General features: G+C 43.4%; 1 protein-coding gene and 1 pseudogene across 1 annotated transcript in view; one reads left to right on the forward strand and one right to left on the reverse strand.

The window, feature by feature from the left end:
- TULP4 (tubby like protein 4) overlaps window positions 1–14,945 on the forward strand; it is a 197,972-nt gene that overhangs the window by 5,412 nt on the left and 177,615 nt on the right. The gene's annotated exons all lie outside the window — the stretch shown is intronic.
- LOC102180317 lies at window positions 5,631–6,006 on the reverse strand (annotated as a pseudogene).

Below are 14,945 nucleotides of genomic sequence, written 5' to 3' on the forward strand. Positions count from 1 at the left end.
CATTTCCCAGTTTGGAATGGGAGTAAAGATGATAGTAATTCTCAGTGCTGGTGAAGATGAAGGAAGTGTGTACTCTTGGTTAGATTTATATGTAGATTTATAAACTGATGCACTCATTCTAAATAGCTACTTAGAGTGTAGAGTGTTAGTCACTCAGTCATATCCTACTCTTTGTGATCCCATGGACTGCAGCCCGCCAGGCTCTTCTGTCCATGGAATTCTCCAGGCAGGAATACTAGAATGGGTAGCCATGCACTTCCCCAGGGGATCTTCCTGACCCAGGGATCGAACCTGGGTCCCCTGCATTGTAGGCAGTCTTTACCATCTGAGCTACAGGGGAAGTCCACAATAGTAACTGTTATGTATCAGAACATAAAATTCGCATTTAACTCAGCAATTCTATATTTGGGAATTTATCCTGAAAAATAATAGGAAAAGTTAACAAAGATATGTATATAGTAAGAACTATTTACTGTGTGCAGTTATTTTGTAAGTAATCTGAGTAAAGAACTGATTAGAGTACTTTGCATGCATTGAAAATAATGATATAAGTCTGTATTAACCAGTCTGGAAAGATGCCCATTATAAATAATTGAGTGAAAAAGGGAGGTTACAGAACTTTAGGCATAGAAAATGCTGGACAGCTAGGCTTTGGAGGCCAAGAATCATTACCTACAAGAATCTAGGCTCCAGGGACCGCTTAGTGAGCAATCTGTTTCAGGTGCCATGGTCTAGAAGATAGCACCCACTGATTTCATTCTTGTGTCATAAGATTTCATTTTCCTGGAGAGAGAATATGATCGTCCTTGTTAGGTAGTTTGTCAGTTGCTCAAAGTTGACAGCACCACAAAGATGGAACTTGTTTTTAGAGTCCATGAATCAACAAGGTAGGAAAGCTTCTTGATGAAAGTGAAAGAGGAGAGTGAAAAAGCTGGTTTAAAACTCAACATTCAAAAAACTAAGATCATGGCATCTGGTCCCATCATTTCATTGCAAATAGATGGAGAAACAATGGAAGCAGTGTCAGACTTTATTTTCTTGGGCTCCAAAACCACTGCAGATGGTGACTGCAGCCATGAAATTGAAAGATGTTTGCTCCCGGGAAGGAAAGCTATGACAAACCTAGACAGCGTATTAAAAAGCAGAGACATCACTTTGCCCACAAAGGTCTGTATAGATAAAGCTGTGGATTTTCCAGTAGTCATGTATGGATGTGAGAGTTGAACTGTGAAGAAAGCTGAGCGCCAAAGAATTGATGCTTTTGCACTGTGGTGTTGGAGAAGTCTTTTGAGAGTCCCTTGGACTGCAGGGAGATCAAACCAGTCAATCCTAAAGGAAAAAAGTCCTGAATATTCATTGGAAGGACTGATGCTGAAGCTGAAACTCCAATATTTTGGCTGCCTGATGCAAAGAACTGAGTCACTGGTAAAGACCTGATGCTGGGAAAAATTGGAGGTAGGAGGAGAAGGGGACGACAGAGGATGAGATGGTTGGATGGCATCACCGACTGGATGGACATGAGTCTGGGCAAAATCAAGGAGTTGGTGATGGACAGGGAAGTCTGGCATGCCACATTCCACGGGGTTGCAAAGAATCGGACAGGACTGAGAGACTTAACTGAATCAAAGATAAGTTGGGGTGCTTTTTTATTAAAGAAAGGGATGATTCCAGGAAGACAAGGAGATAGACACCTGCTTCACATTCAAGTGGAGCTTCCCAGGTGTCACTAGTGGTAAAGAACCTGCCTGCCAATGCAGGAGACACGAGACTCAGGTTCGATCCCCTACAAAAGGAAATGGCAGCTCTCTCCATTATTCTTGCCTGGGAGAAATCCTATGGACAGAGGAGCCTAGCAGGCTACAGTCCATGGGGCTACAAGAGTCTGACACAACTTAGTGACTAAACCACCACCACACATTCAGGTAAAATTAAATACATTCTTTGATCAGAAACATTGAATTAATTACTACGTCTGCATAAAAGACTACAAACTCTGATAAACTTGGTCATTCTTTTCCTTTTAGCTTTTGTTTTTGTCATGTTATAACAAGTGGATCAACTCTATTTGATTTCTGTCTTTCATAGAAAATAATAGGTCAAAATTAAAATTTTGGATTATTGGATTTAAAAAATTTATGGTGTTTTCCCTTTAAATGTGGTTAATTCAAGATCAGGTATATTTCTCTGATGTCAGCAAGCAGAAATAAAAGTCTTTGCATTTGTGTGGTGACAAGGATACCCACCTTTCAGAGAAAGAGTATTTTTAGAATAGAATGGAAAAGTAGTGTTTATCGAAAACCTCCAATAGTAATGGAATAGTAGGTTGTAGAGTGTAGAAAATTATTTTGTAGGTGTGCAGAGGTCTGTGCAGATAATATAGCCTTACTTGAACATCTTTCTCACTGTTACTATTTTTAATCAAAAGCACAGTTACAGTCAACATGGAAAGAGCTTTGAGAAAGATAACACACACTACAGTTTAAGATTGACAAGTTCTCACTTTTTAAAAATTAAAGACTTAATTTAGACCTTAATGGATGTGAAAAGATTTGGAAATGCATAATAGAAGTTATTATGTTGTTACAGTTATTTATGCTATTTCTCTTTTGGTAGTCTTAATACTTGGACATTTCCTCCCTGTTTGGAATGGGCATGGTAGAGGTCCTGGGTTAAAGTTCTGGTTGTATGAGATCTGTTCATGTCTGATTAAGACTAAGAAGTTGGCCTTTTTCAGAAATAATTTTTATGACAGCCTCAGCCTTTCCATTTAAGTCTCAGCTGTTGATCCCAAGCTTTTTACTAGTTGGGACACTCAATTCTACAGGCTCTTTGGTATCTGCCTTCTAAAAGTGTTGCTCAGTGTTTTCAAATTCTACTTAGATAGACAAATGTTACTGGGTTCAGAATTTTTTCATCCAAATTGAATGTTTCTTTGACCAGTTTCTTGCAAACAATAAAGGGAAGATTAGTTTAGACTTCTGAGGCAGTTACACATGATGTGTGTGTGTTAATTTTTAGCCTCTGTCAAGAGAAATCAAGGGTCTTATGTAGAACATACTTTGAGTACTGTGTTGTTGTCCCCATACTTAGCTTTCCTTCATCTTTGGCTTTTGAGAGTATATGATACTGTCCTGGGGAAACACATGGCACTGTCAGTGATAGCTGTGACAAAATAGTGTTGTCAGAGGCCCTCCATGAGGCCCTCCATGAGGTCCTCTCCATGAGGACATGCTGGTTAGTACTGGAATTGTTTTAATATTCCTGAAAAGTTGATCAGTAGTGATGGTACCTTATGCTAAGAATATACAGGCTCATCTTCACCCATAAATTAGTTTCTTAAGCTTCAGACAGCCTCTTAGCTGGATGGGCAAATTCAGCTCCAGCGGATAGAATATCAGAACATGCATGATAAGAAGTTAGGCTAATGCTGTGGATGAAAAGCCTGCACACCCAGAGCTGACATTTCAGCTGACATTTTAGTTACCGTATGTAAATGTTAAAACATCGGAAAATTTGTGTCTGTCTTAACATCTGAAAATTAACATCTGTCACATATAAGAATGCCTTAAAAAAAGTCATACCTGGAATTAACTTACCTGAAAGAAAGGAGTTTAAGGAGGTGGATCATGGGACAGGTAGGTGGATGAATGTGGCTTAACTCAGGTCACGTTTTCCAGTGCCTACCAATAGTTTGAATCCTTTTCATTTTTGTGCATGCCGTAAAGATGGCAATGAGAAATGGGAAACCCATGGCCCATGAAATGAGCAACCCAGTCTGTGCTTCCTGTGTAGGAGGTTAACTTTTTAGAATTTTCTGTTATCTGAATGATGAAATTCTGTAATATCTGAAATGTTTGGAATAAAACACAGCAACTCTTAGTAAAAGATAGCTCACAGTTTGCTTATTCCAATAGTAATAATTTTTAATACTTTGATGGAGTGAGTGTGTAAGTGGCATACACTTTGCTTTGATTCCTCACCCAACGGTGATTCTGAGGGATTTGGGAATAAATTAAGTTGTGTCGGATTGGGGTGCTGCCCAGAATCTATCCACTGTGGCTTACTCGAGCATCAGTTCCCAACCTTTTTGAATTCATAGCATCCTGGTTGTGTTTGATTTTGCATCTCTCTCCTCCTGACCATTCTTAAACAGCCATGACAGCCCAGATTTCTGTTATAAGTGGAGGGCAAAGTGCTGATATATGAAGTCCACAAATTATTGCCATAATTCAATTTTATCTAATTATGTCAACCTTTAATTTTAACTCATCAGTACTGAACCTTTTCTGGATGATTAACAAGCTGCGTGATCACAGTGCTGTATGGAATATAATTCTTCAGGTTTTTGATCAACTCATTAATGTTGTTTTGAAAAATTTTGTGATACAGTATAGTAAATAGGGGGCTTCCCAGGTGGCGCTAGTGGTAAAGAATCCGCCAGCCAGTGCAAGAGATGTAAGAGACGCAGGTTCGCTCCCTGGGTCCGGAAGATCCCCCGGAGGAGGAAGTGGCAGCCCACTCCAGTTTTCTTGCTTGGAGAATCTCATGGACAGAGGAGCCTAGTGGGCTACAGCCCATAGGGTCATGATGAGTTGGACACAACTGAAGTGACTTAGCATGCAAGCACAAAGTGAATAGGACTTGTATCTTATATGTATTGATGTGCAAGCAAAGGGATAGAGAAACCTTAAGTACCCTCCATTGTAGGTCCCTCCTAGGCTAAAAATGCTTTTCTTTACAGAAGTATGCGTAGAAACAGTAATGTTTATGAGGTGCTTTGGAATCAGCTTTCTATGAATTTAGGTTATAAACTTATTGTAAATAAGTAGAGAAGCCTCAGGAGTGACCCATGGTTCAGAAATGGTGTATTGTTCTTAATTCTGAGAGTCTGGGATACCCCATTCCCTTCCCTTTCTTTGCTGTCTGTGATTTGCAAATGATGGTGGTCTCCACTGATTAATGGTCATAGAAATGGAGACTCCTTGGCTGTCCTTCTCCTGTGTTCAGATGGTGAAGTTTTTCTCTTTTGCGAGACACAGAAAGATGCACATGCTTGGCTTTGGGGAACAGAGCTGTTTCTCTGGTGTATGCAAGACAGCTGGAACTTTGTGGAGGCGAGGTAAGCACTGTCACGAATGGTACCAACAATCACTGGAGGTCAATTTAAGCCAGTTATTTCATCCTTTTAATTCTGGGCAGTTATCATCAGTCCTTTAACTCGATGGTAAATGACGAGCACATTTGGTTTGAGTCGAACCTCCTTTGGTGGTGATGAGCAGTAACATGGACCCAAGGTGAAATGTCTGAGGAAGGAGGCGTGCTGAGGGGCTTGGACTGTTTCATAGATTAGATCATGAATGAGCTTCCAGAAGTTAAGGTTGAGTTTACTTCTTCTCCTCTCTTTGTATCTACCTTGCCTTAAGCACTGTCTTAAGTACTTAGTGTTATTTTGAGAAGTGAACCATCTCATAGCATAGGAAATTCTAGGTAAGTAGGGCAACAAAAAATCTGCAGAAGGTTATATATCAATATATAATATAATTATATCTTATATTGGAGAATATAATCAACTGGGATGCAGACTTTTAGCTAATTCTTTTTTTTTTTTTTTTGCAAAGAACTCAGCTTTTTATTATATGTGTTCCTAAAGAGGTTTAGTCAAAAAGACCAGCACCCATGTCATGGTCAGACTCTTCAGATTCTTTTCTGGGCTTCTGCTTGCTTGTTCTCACCCGGGGCAGCAGGGGTGGACAGGGCAGGACCTCCCTCTGGTGGAGCACCAGCTGCTGGTTCAGGCCCACTAGCCTCCGCCTTGCTGGTGAGGTCTCCAATGTTGACACTGGCCAAAGCCTTCGCAAACAGGCCTGGCCAGGAAGGCCCAGTGTTTCCACCAGCTGCTTTAATGAGGGCATTGATCTTGCCCTCCATGACCATCACCTCTTTGTTGTGCAGGATGAGGGCCTAGTAGATGCAGGTAAGCTCCAAGACGGAGGCCATGGTGTGGGCGAGTATTGAGGGGGCTGCTGAGCGAGGTGCTGCTCACCGGCTGAAGTGAGGGCTTCACCCCCGCGCAGCCTGAGCTCCCTCCAAAGGATGGAGCATCTTAGCAGCAGCTGTGGAAAGAAGCTCCTGAATTTTTATCTAGTGGTCTTAATCATGGTCACACTGTTATATGAAAAGTATTTTGTTTCTTGACCTCTGTACTGCTTTATGTGTGAAACTTCAGTGTTCTTTTTGCTTAATTTTAATACGATAATATGACTTAAATTAATTCTTAATATGATTCTAACTCTGGCATAATATAAACTATGCATATGTGAGGACATCTTTTTTAAAAGAATTGGCTTACTGATTGACTTTTGCCTGTCCTCAGTCTTCATTGCAGTTCGAGGGCTTCTCATTGCAGTGGCTTCTCCTGTTGCTGAGCATGGGCTCTAGGGCATGTGGGCTCAAGTAGTTGTGGCTCATGGGCTTAGAACCCTGCGGCATGTGGGATCTTCCCCGGCCAGGGATCAAACCTGTGTCCCCTGCACTGGCAGGTGGATTCTTAACTACTGGACCACCAGGGGAGTCCTGGGGACATCTTGAAAGAAATATATTCTTTCTTCAAATGCTCTAGTCCCCTTCTCTAAATTTAAAAGCACAAAAATAGCAACCACCAAAAGATTACTAAGATAATAGATTGGTTCTAATGTAAACTGCTGAGTTGTTGTAATATTTTATTTTTAAAAAGATGCTTTTCTTTGAATATGTGAGTCTTTCTAGAGGTCCAGGTAAATGGGGCTCCCGGTGGGAAGTGACTGCCTACCTGTGGTGAATGCTTTTCTGATTCCTTTTTTTCTGGTTGGCTGGTGCTGAAATTTGAATCTGGTTTTGACCTGTGGAGGTCTTTGCACACCTTAGTCTTCTCTCAGGATTCCCTCTTCTCATTGTGGTTGGACCTATTTTCACTATTAAGGGCACCAAGTAGGTAACCTTAACATATTGGGCTCATAGAAGAAAAGAGTTGTGGATTCTAGAAGGGCACTTTGGTTGGGAGTGGTCTAAGAAGTTAAACGGAGTTCACTGCTGATGGGGAAGGCTGCACTGAAGTTCTGCTTTCTACAGCAGAGCCCCCAGATGTGGGAGGTGGGGTGGTCAGAGGTGGTGGGTGGAATGGGGAAAACATGTGGTTTAAGGAGCCCAGATTCGAGTTTGGACGTACGGATCTGAGTTGTGTGAAAGCAGTTGCAGCAGATGGAGCACTTAGGCATGTGGCCTTTTCTTTCTTTTAATTAAAAAAAATTTACTGTGTTCTGTATATGTATCCCTTTTCTTGTGTATCAATGATTTCCTTTCTTGGTTGCATTTCAGTTCCAACTCTGTTCATAGTACATTTTATGTATAAAAGTTCAAATTGTCTATGTAGTCAAATCTATCTTTTTTCCATAGTTTCTGCTTTGATCATTTGCTTAGAAAGTCTTTACCTGTGGAGTCCTTTTCTTTCTTTCTTTTAATAAATCAGTCAGGTGTTTTAAACTTTAAAATAAGCTTTTAACCTTGGATTTACAGAAAAGGTACAAAGATACTTTGTACAGAGTTCCTCAGGCTCTTCACCCAGCTTCCTCTGATGTTACCATCCTATAGAGCTGTAGAACATTTGCCAAAACGAAGAAGTTAACATCAGTGCAAGTGCATTGTCATTAACTTAAGCTCTAGACTTCTTTCCAGTTGCACCAATGTTTTCACTGATGTCCTTCCCAGGGTACCACGCTGCTTAAGAGGGGAGAGTTTTGAAGAGGCAGGACCACACATGGCAGTATGTTCTATGGAGTAGGTGAGCTCCAGACACTGCACTTGTGTGAAATGTGGCAGCTTTATGGTTTACAGAATTCTTTCACACACACATAATTTAGATGGAAAATATTCTTTTTTTAAAGAATTCATTTTTGGCTGTGTGGGGTCTTCCTTGCTGTGTGCGGGTTTTCTCTGGGTGTAGTGAGTGGGGGCTACTCTGGAGTTGCGGTGTGCAGGCTGCAGTAGCTGCAGCACGTGGGCTCCAGAGCCCAGGCTCCGAGGTTGTGGTACCTTGGCTTGGTTACTCTGCAGCATGTGGCATCTTCCTGAATCAGGGACCGAATCCAGGTCTCCCACATTTCAGGTGGATTCTCTACCCCTCAGTCACCGGGGAAGCTATTCTTGATTGTCAGTCTTATTAGACACACCTGCTCCTAGGAAGCCTGTGTCTTGGGAGTGTCTTCTGCATTTGTATGGCCATGTGGGCATAGAGGTACCTCTGAAACTGTCCACACTGTTTCCCTGCATGGTACTTCCCTAGAATGTCTTTGCTCTCACACTGTTACCTTGTTCTTTTGCCTGGACTGGAGTGAAAAATCATATGTTGTTGATTTTTTTAAGTCTCAGAAAGGCGTCCTCACCATGAGGAATTGAAAGTTCCTCGACATCAAAGTAAGCCCAGAATATCACTCTTTCATCTTCCAGAATTGTGGTGCTAGGCACTGCTGGTCTTCTAACTTTATTGCCCAAATGGTGTTGTATCTAATGAGAAAAAAATGTGGTTGGCGTAGACGAACACATGTTTTACTCTTTAGATGGGTTTGAGACTCTGGGGCTTGCTTGCCCATCTCTACGCCACTGTGAGTGGAGACAGATGAATGAAGTCAGAGGTGGGGAGGGCAGACAGGAAATTAGGTGTAGAACACAAGCCATGTTGGGTGACTCCATGCCCACACTGCCTGATAAAAATAGCATGAGCAGGGAGGCCTTAGATGCCTCTGTACTTGCTATCTATAGGCATCACGACTCACACGCCTTCACGTGAGCTGGGCTGAGCTTTCTCGTGGGCGACCTCTGGCTTCTACGGTGCACTCAAATCAGTCCCCTCTTCTGACTGAAAACACATTTTCCCAGCCTTTTCTGACTTGTGAAACACCACCACCCTGCCTTTCGATTTAGAAAGCAGTGAGAATATGATTGCCATGCATGCTTGAGGAGAAGAAATCAAAGAAAAAGCTGAGAAGAGTACCCTGAGCTGGTTTTCTGCAGACCCCTGACATTCTTGGTAGAGTTGTTCTATTCTATCTCAACTCTTAGAGAAAATCAGTAGGTCACGTTGGAAAACCTCCACCCAGGTCACAAGAAAATCAATAGAAATGTAATTTTTAAAGCATATGTCCATTAGTAGATTATACCTGCTTCAGTTTGGCCAGAGTTAGCCTCCCCACACCCTCCCCACCTCAGAATTTTTCTTGGTGGCTTATTACTTTTTCTATGAGTTTTAGTTACAGTCATTGCTTTTACAAAGCCTTTTTTTTTTTACATCAGCCGTTTTGTCTGGGCTTCACAGCAACCCTACACATTAGGTTAAGCATGTATTTTTCATTTTATGAGTAAACTGAGGTCTGGGGGAATGCTCATGGCCTTGTAACTGTTAGGCAGAAGTCTTGAGACAAGTCCGCACCTGCTGGTCGAAAGGCCTGCATCTCTTCTCTTCTGCCCTGTGGCCTCCCCTCCAGGCTGTTGGCACTGGTGTTATAGACACAGGTGGGCGAGGCCAGTGGCGGTGTCTTCTTGGTGACAACCGGCATATCTCTCAGACTGGTAACTAGCTGCCCCTGTCCTTTTTTCCCTTTGTAAGGGATCTGGGGCTTTGTTCAGATACCCTCCCCATCTGCATGACTCTGTCCCGGTACAGGGGTTTGTCCTGGTCTGTGTCAGCTGGTCATGCTGGTCCCGCTCACTGCTGGTGACTGCTGGGGGGATAAGCATGAGACCTAGTTCTGTTCTACCAGGAGGTTCTGGAAACGGTCTCAGTCTTAAAATGACAACGCTAGGAAAGATAGTCCTTTTCTTCTGAGCGTGGTCCTGGCTTAATGTGGTGCCTGGAGTCTGAATGTTCAGACTGTGTTGCCTCAGTCTGAACGTGGAGCTGGTGCTGGGGAGAGGACAGAGCCTAGAAGAGAGCAGAGTTCCTGAGTCCAGCCCCTACTGCTTTTGGACTTCTCGTGCGAAATAAATTTCCCTCTTGTCTGTGTGAAGTAAATTTCCCTGTTGTATAAGGCAGCCTGAGTTGAGATTATCTGTTACTTGTACCAAAAGACACGGTGTTTCATTCATTCATAATTGTGAAGAGAGTTGATCTGGTCAGAAGATCGAGATTGCTTCCTTGAGGAAAGGCACAGGCCTTGGTGAAAGAGATCCATTTTGTGCTGGGGTTCCCAGATGGCTCCCATGGTAAAGCGTCTGCCTGCATTGCGGGAGATCCAGGTTCGATTCCTGGGTCAGGAAAGTCCCCTGGAGAAGGAAAAGGCAATCCACTCCAGCACTCTTGCTTGGAAAATGCCATGGACGGAGGAGCCTGATAGGCTACAGTCCACGAGGTCGCAGAGTCGGACACAACTGAGCGACTTCACTTCACTTGTATCCCATGCTTAAAGGTTTTGGTCTTTATTGCAGGAGCAGAGCCATTGAAGGGTTTCATTACTGGAGAGTGGCAGGAGAACCGCGAGCTATAGTTCATTCAAGCTGCCGCTACTAAAGAAAACCTTGGCTTAACATTCCAAAGAATCCTGTTTGATTTGCTGAGCAGGCAAGGAGCAGTCAGTGGTTAAGGCCCTGGTGATTAGCACATGCGTCCACAAAACACAGAGGAGCGTCTCTGCTTGGGGTCTGATGACGTAAACAATCTACTTTTCCTTTTCTTCCTCCTGCTAGTGTGTGTGTGTGTACACATGCTGCATGCAGAGGCATCTCTCCTGTTTTCTAATTTGGGCATAATTCGTGAACAGTCTCGCATTCTCTTAGTGTTTGATCATTTAAGTTAAAAAAAAATTGCAGCTAAGAAGCCTGTGTTGGAGTTATAAAAACAAGCTGGATGGTTGCATTGTAAATAAAGTGTTAAGGATGTATTAATGTGTCTGAAATTGAACTTTTAGCATCTCCAGAGGTTTTTCTCCAGGTTTGGTGGAGTAAGATCTGCTCTGTTTCTCATACATATGGATACATTAGAAAACTGGATTCCGTCCCAGTGTAATCAGGCCGGGAACCAGCCTGAACTGCAGAGTGGAACTGCAACGAAAGCTGCAGTCTCCTGTAATCATATTAGGATGCGATGTGGTCCCTCTTTATGTTTATTAATTAGTGGAGTTGTAATGAGACTCCCCCCCTGCTTTTAAGGATGCTGATCGGTGGGCATCTGGGCGGGATTGGAGTTGTGTTTGGGAGCCTTCTGCGTGCAGGTGGGAGGGATCAGTGTTTCAGGTGGTGGCAGGTGAGCTTCCCACCAAGTTGGCATAATGGGAACAGGACTCTTCTGGGTTGCCATCTGTTTGTGGCTGATAGGAAACCAGCAGTGACTTCTGAGGAGTTTATGTTGAAATACTTAGGAATTAGAAATAGTAAGATCGTGCTGATCAGGTCTTAGGAGGTGGGGGAAATAGACTGTGGAGTGAGTTTTCATCACTCCTCATTTTAGGAGAAAGCGGCCTGGGTTCAGCAGTCCCCACTCCCACCTCCCCCAGACCACAACTCTCTTCTCCCCACCCAGACAACCTCTCAGGTCACTCCAATTCTGTCCTGAGTTGCCCATGGTAAGGGGACACATTATTTACATGCCTGTCGCAGTTAATACCATACGTGGTGTTTGCCACAGGGTGGGGGATTTAGTCTGTCTGTGTGACTCTTGATATATCATGTTTTTTTGTGGTTGTTTTAAATTGTGGTAAAACATGCACAATGTATTTTACCATTGTAGCTCTTCAGATTGTGGGCAGTTCAGTGACAGTCCATTTTCACAGTTGTGTGACTGTCACAATGGGTCATGTTTTCACCAAGTACTTTGATGTACCTAAGAAATAGTGGATGTTTCTTCTCTGTTTACAAAATGTATGGGTAAAAACCATCAGTATGCTCTGTCTGATGGGTGTCCCTCTGGTTTTAAGCTGGGGTTTGCTTCCCTTTTGCATGGGAGTCGACTCGATGGGTTAGAGGTATTGTGCCCCTCTTTCTCTGGGTTGGCTTTGCTGTCTGGCAGCTGGGAAGCTCTGCTCTAAGGCACAGTGCTTTGTGATGGTGTTCTCTTGTGAAGCAGGGGTGTGGGGTAGGGAGTAGCTCACTTCCCTTTGAGCCTGGCATTACTTGTTGGTTAACTGGCGGGGCTGACCTCAGGTGGCTTGCTGAGGATGCATGAGGCTGCAGGCAGTCATCTGCTCAGCAACTGCCACCCGTGCAGGTGCTGAGGCGCTGCCTGCCTCCCTCTGACTTGTAGACCCTGCTGGGTTCCCTCTGCCTCCTGCAGGCTTCTATCTTGTCTCTTTGAAAACAGTCAACAGAAAGGACCATGGAGTCTGCTGTCGGTTAGGGGACTCTTGGTTACAAGTTAGAGAGATCTAAGTGAACTCAGTCACACATGAAAGGCGATTGGAAGGATTTCAGGTTGTCTCCTGGAATCTCTGCAGGGCTATAGCTGGGCCACAGACCAGAACCCAGAGACTGGAACACTCTGTGGATGGGCCTGGGAAGCTGTTTGCTTCTTTCTGTCCCCATCCTTAGCTTCCTCAGTGCTTCTGAGCTTTCTGTTTACAGACCAGTGTCCTCTACTCCCCGGTCCATGTGGCAGAGCATGGCTGTCAACACCCCTGTTCTTCATGTCGTGACCAGAGAGTGTTTCTCTGTTGCAGTGTTTTCTGGGAAGAGCTGATGAGGGGTCACGGAAAATGGAACCAAGCTGTGAATGCGCCTTTAAACAGAAGAGTAAAACCCCAGATGAAACCAAAACAAAATACTACCACCCCTACTACTCTACCAACAAAAAAATCCAGTAAGTTGAGGAGATGAACCTGATAAACAAATTCTAGAGTTGCCTTTTTAAAAATTAAATTTCTTTTTTAGTGAAATAAATTATAGCCTGTTTTTCTGTCAGCATTGTTTGAACTCAAGAGAAATTGTGGCTGAAGTTTAATTAATGTGGGAGGTATGTTCCTGAAAACTGGTGTATAAATAAAATATTTTAAATTAAATTATATTTTTAATATACAAGGAGAGTCAGTGGTTAAGGCCCTGATCCCCTGATATCAGAAGGGATCCTTTTGTGATTTTTTTTTTTCTAAAATCCAATAATTTTAAACTTGTGAAACTGAATCTTCCTATATCACATTCACTGGATCAAGGTATTCCAGTGGATTATTCATTTTTGCTCTCGTTGTCTTGTTGGGGTCACTGGTTCACTGGCACATCAAGTACTCCACCGATTTCTGAAGTTTTGAACAACAGCAGTCCTCTTTTAGTTGTTAGGTTACACACATAGGTCATCCCCTGTATGAATCTGAGAGCCCTGTATGAGTTGGAATTAAGTTGGGATTGAATACGCTTTTGAATTGCAAAGCTGTACACAATAATCGAAGACTGTGGTTTTACCAGTGGTCATGTATGGATGTGAGAGTTGGACTGTGAAGAAGGCTGAGCGCCGAACAATTGATGCTTTTGAACTGTGGTGTTGGAGAAGACTCTTGAGAGTCCCTTGGACTGCCAGGAGATCCAACCAGTCCATTCTGAAGGAGATCAGCCCTGGGTGTTCTTTGGAGGGAATGATGCTAAAGCTGAAACTCCAGTACTTTGGCCACCTCATGCGAAGAGTTGACCCATTGGAAAAGTCTCTGATGCTGGGAGGGATTGGGGGCAGGAGGAGAAGGGGATGACAGAGGATGAGATGGCTGGATGGCATCACGGACTCAATGGACGTGAGTTTGAGTGAACTCCAGGAGTTGGTGATGGACAGGGAGGCCTGGCGTGCTGCAGTTCAGGGGGTCGCAAAGAGTTGGACATGACTGAGCAGCTGAACTGAACTGATGCAATAATCCAAGCAGGTTCGAAAGCATCACCTAGTGATTGCAAGACAAAGACAGAGCAGTCTGATAATCCTGAGAGTTATTCATAGTGCAGTTCGAGGGTTTGGGAATTGGTCATCTTCTCAAGTGTGCAGGATCTGTTGTGTTTGCACATCAGTCACAAAGGTGGTTTATTACCCATTTGACTTATTAGTGTATTTAAAATGAAAACTCAAAACAGTTTTCCCCTCCTTAGAAAACGTGGGTTGTGAGGAAGCTTGAGTATTACTGGCTTTGTGGGGAAGGACATGATGAGCACCTGCATAAATGGTGCTGCAGTAGAAGACCACACCCTCTGGAAGGCTGCTCTGTCTGACATGCCCCTTGCTCTACTGAGTGTCCTACCTTCTGAAGGACATTTATTATTGCTTTAAAAGATTTATAAGCCCCTGGTATTCTAACACAGTGCTAAAGGAGCCCTGCTGTTGAATGAAAGTTGGGAGTGCTGCGTGTGGGTTATGGGAAACCCTTTATTCTGTATGACCTTTTTCTCCTACACACCATGGGGGATGCCTCTGACATGTCTTGTCTGAAATAGAACACGTGCAGCCATCCTTCTCTCTCAGAACTGCAGAGCTGGGATGCTCTGAGGACTGGGGAGACTCAGTGATTTCAGAACAGCAAGTTAGAAGTAATACTGTAAAAACAGAAAAGCATTTACAAGAAGGCCAATTTCATGCGGTGCTTTATGGCAACCCAGAAAGAATCAAATTAGTATTGTAAATTTGACAAGGCACCCCACTTTTTAGTTTATAAAGCACATTACATTCTTCAGAGCATTTTTATAAACGTCGTCACTTTTAATCTTTATAGTGTTGTCAGTAAAGGTGATAAAGAGTGGAGCAAATCACCTCTTCGTTCACAGATGGGAGACAGTCTGGGAGCAGCTGCGCACCCCCAACTAACTAGCACTGCTGACCTGTCCTTTTCACATTTCACTTTTTCTGACCCTCCCCCGCCAACATTTTGGCTGCACCTCACAGCATGTGGGATCTTAGTTCCCTGACCAGGGATTGAACTTGTGCCCCAGCAGTGGAAACTCAGAGTCCTAACCCATGGGCC

The sequence above is a fragment of the Capra hircus genome, chromosome 9, assembly GCF_001704415.2.
Source record: "Capra hircus breed San Clemente chromosome 9, ASM170441v1, whole genome shotgun sequence".
NCBI classification, from domain to species: Eukaryota; Metazoa; Chordata; class Mammalia; order Artiodactyla; family Bovidae; genus Capra; species Capra hircus.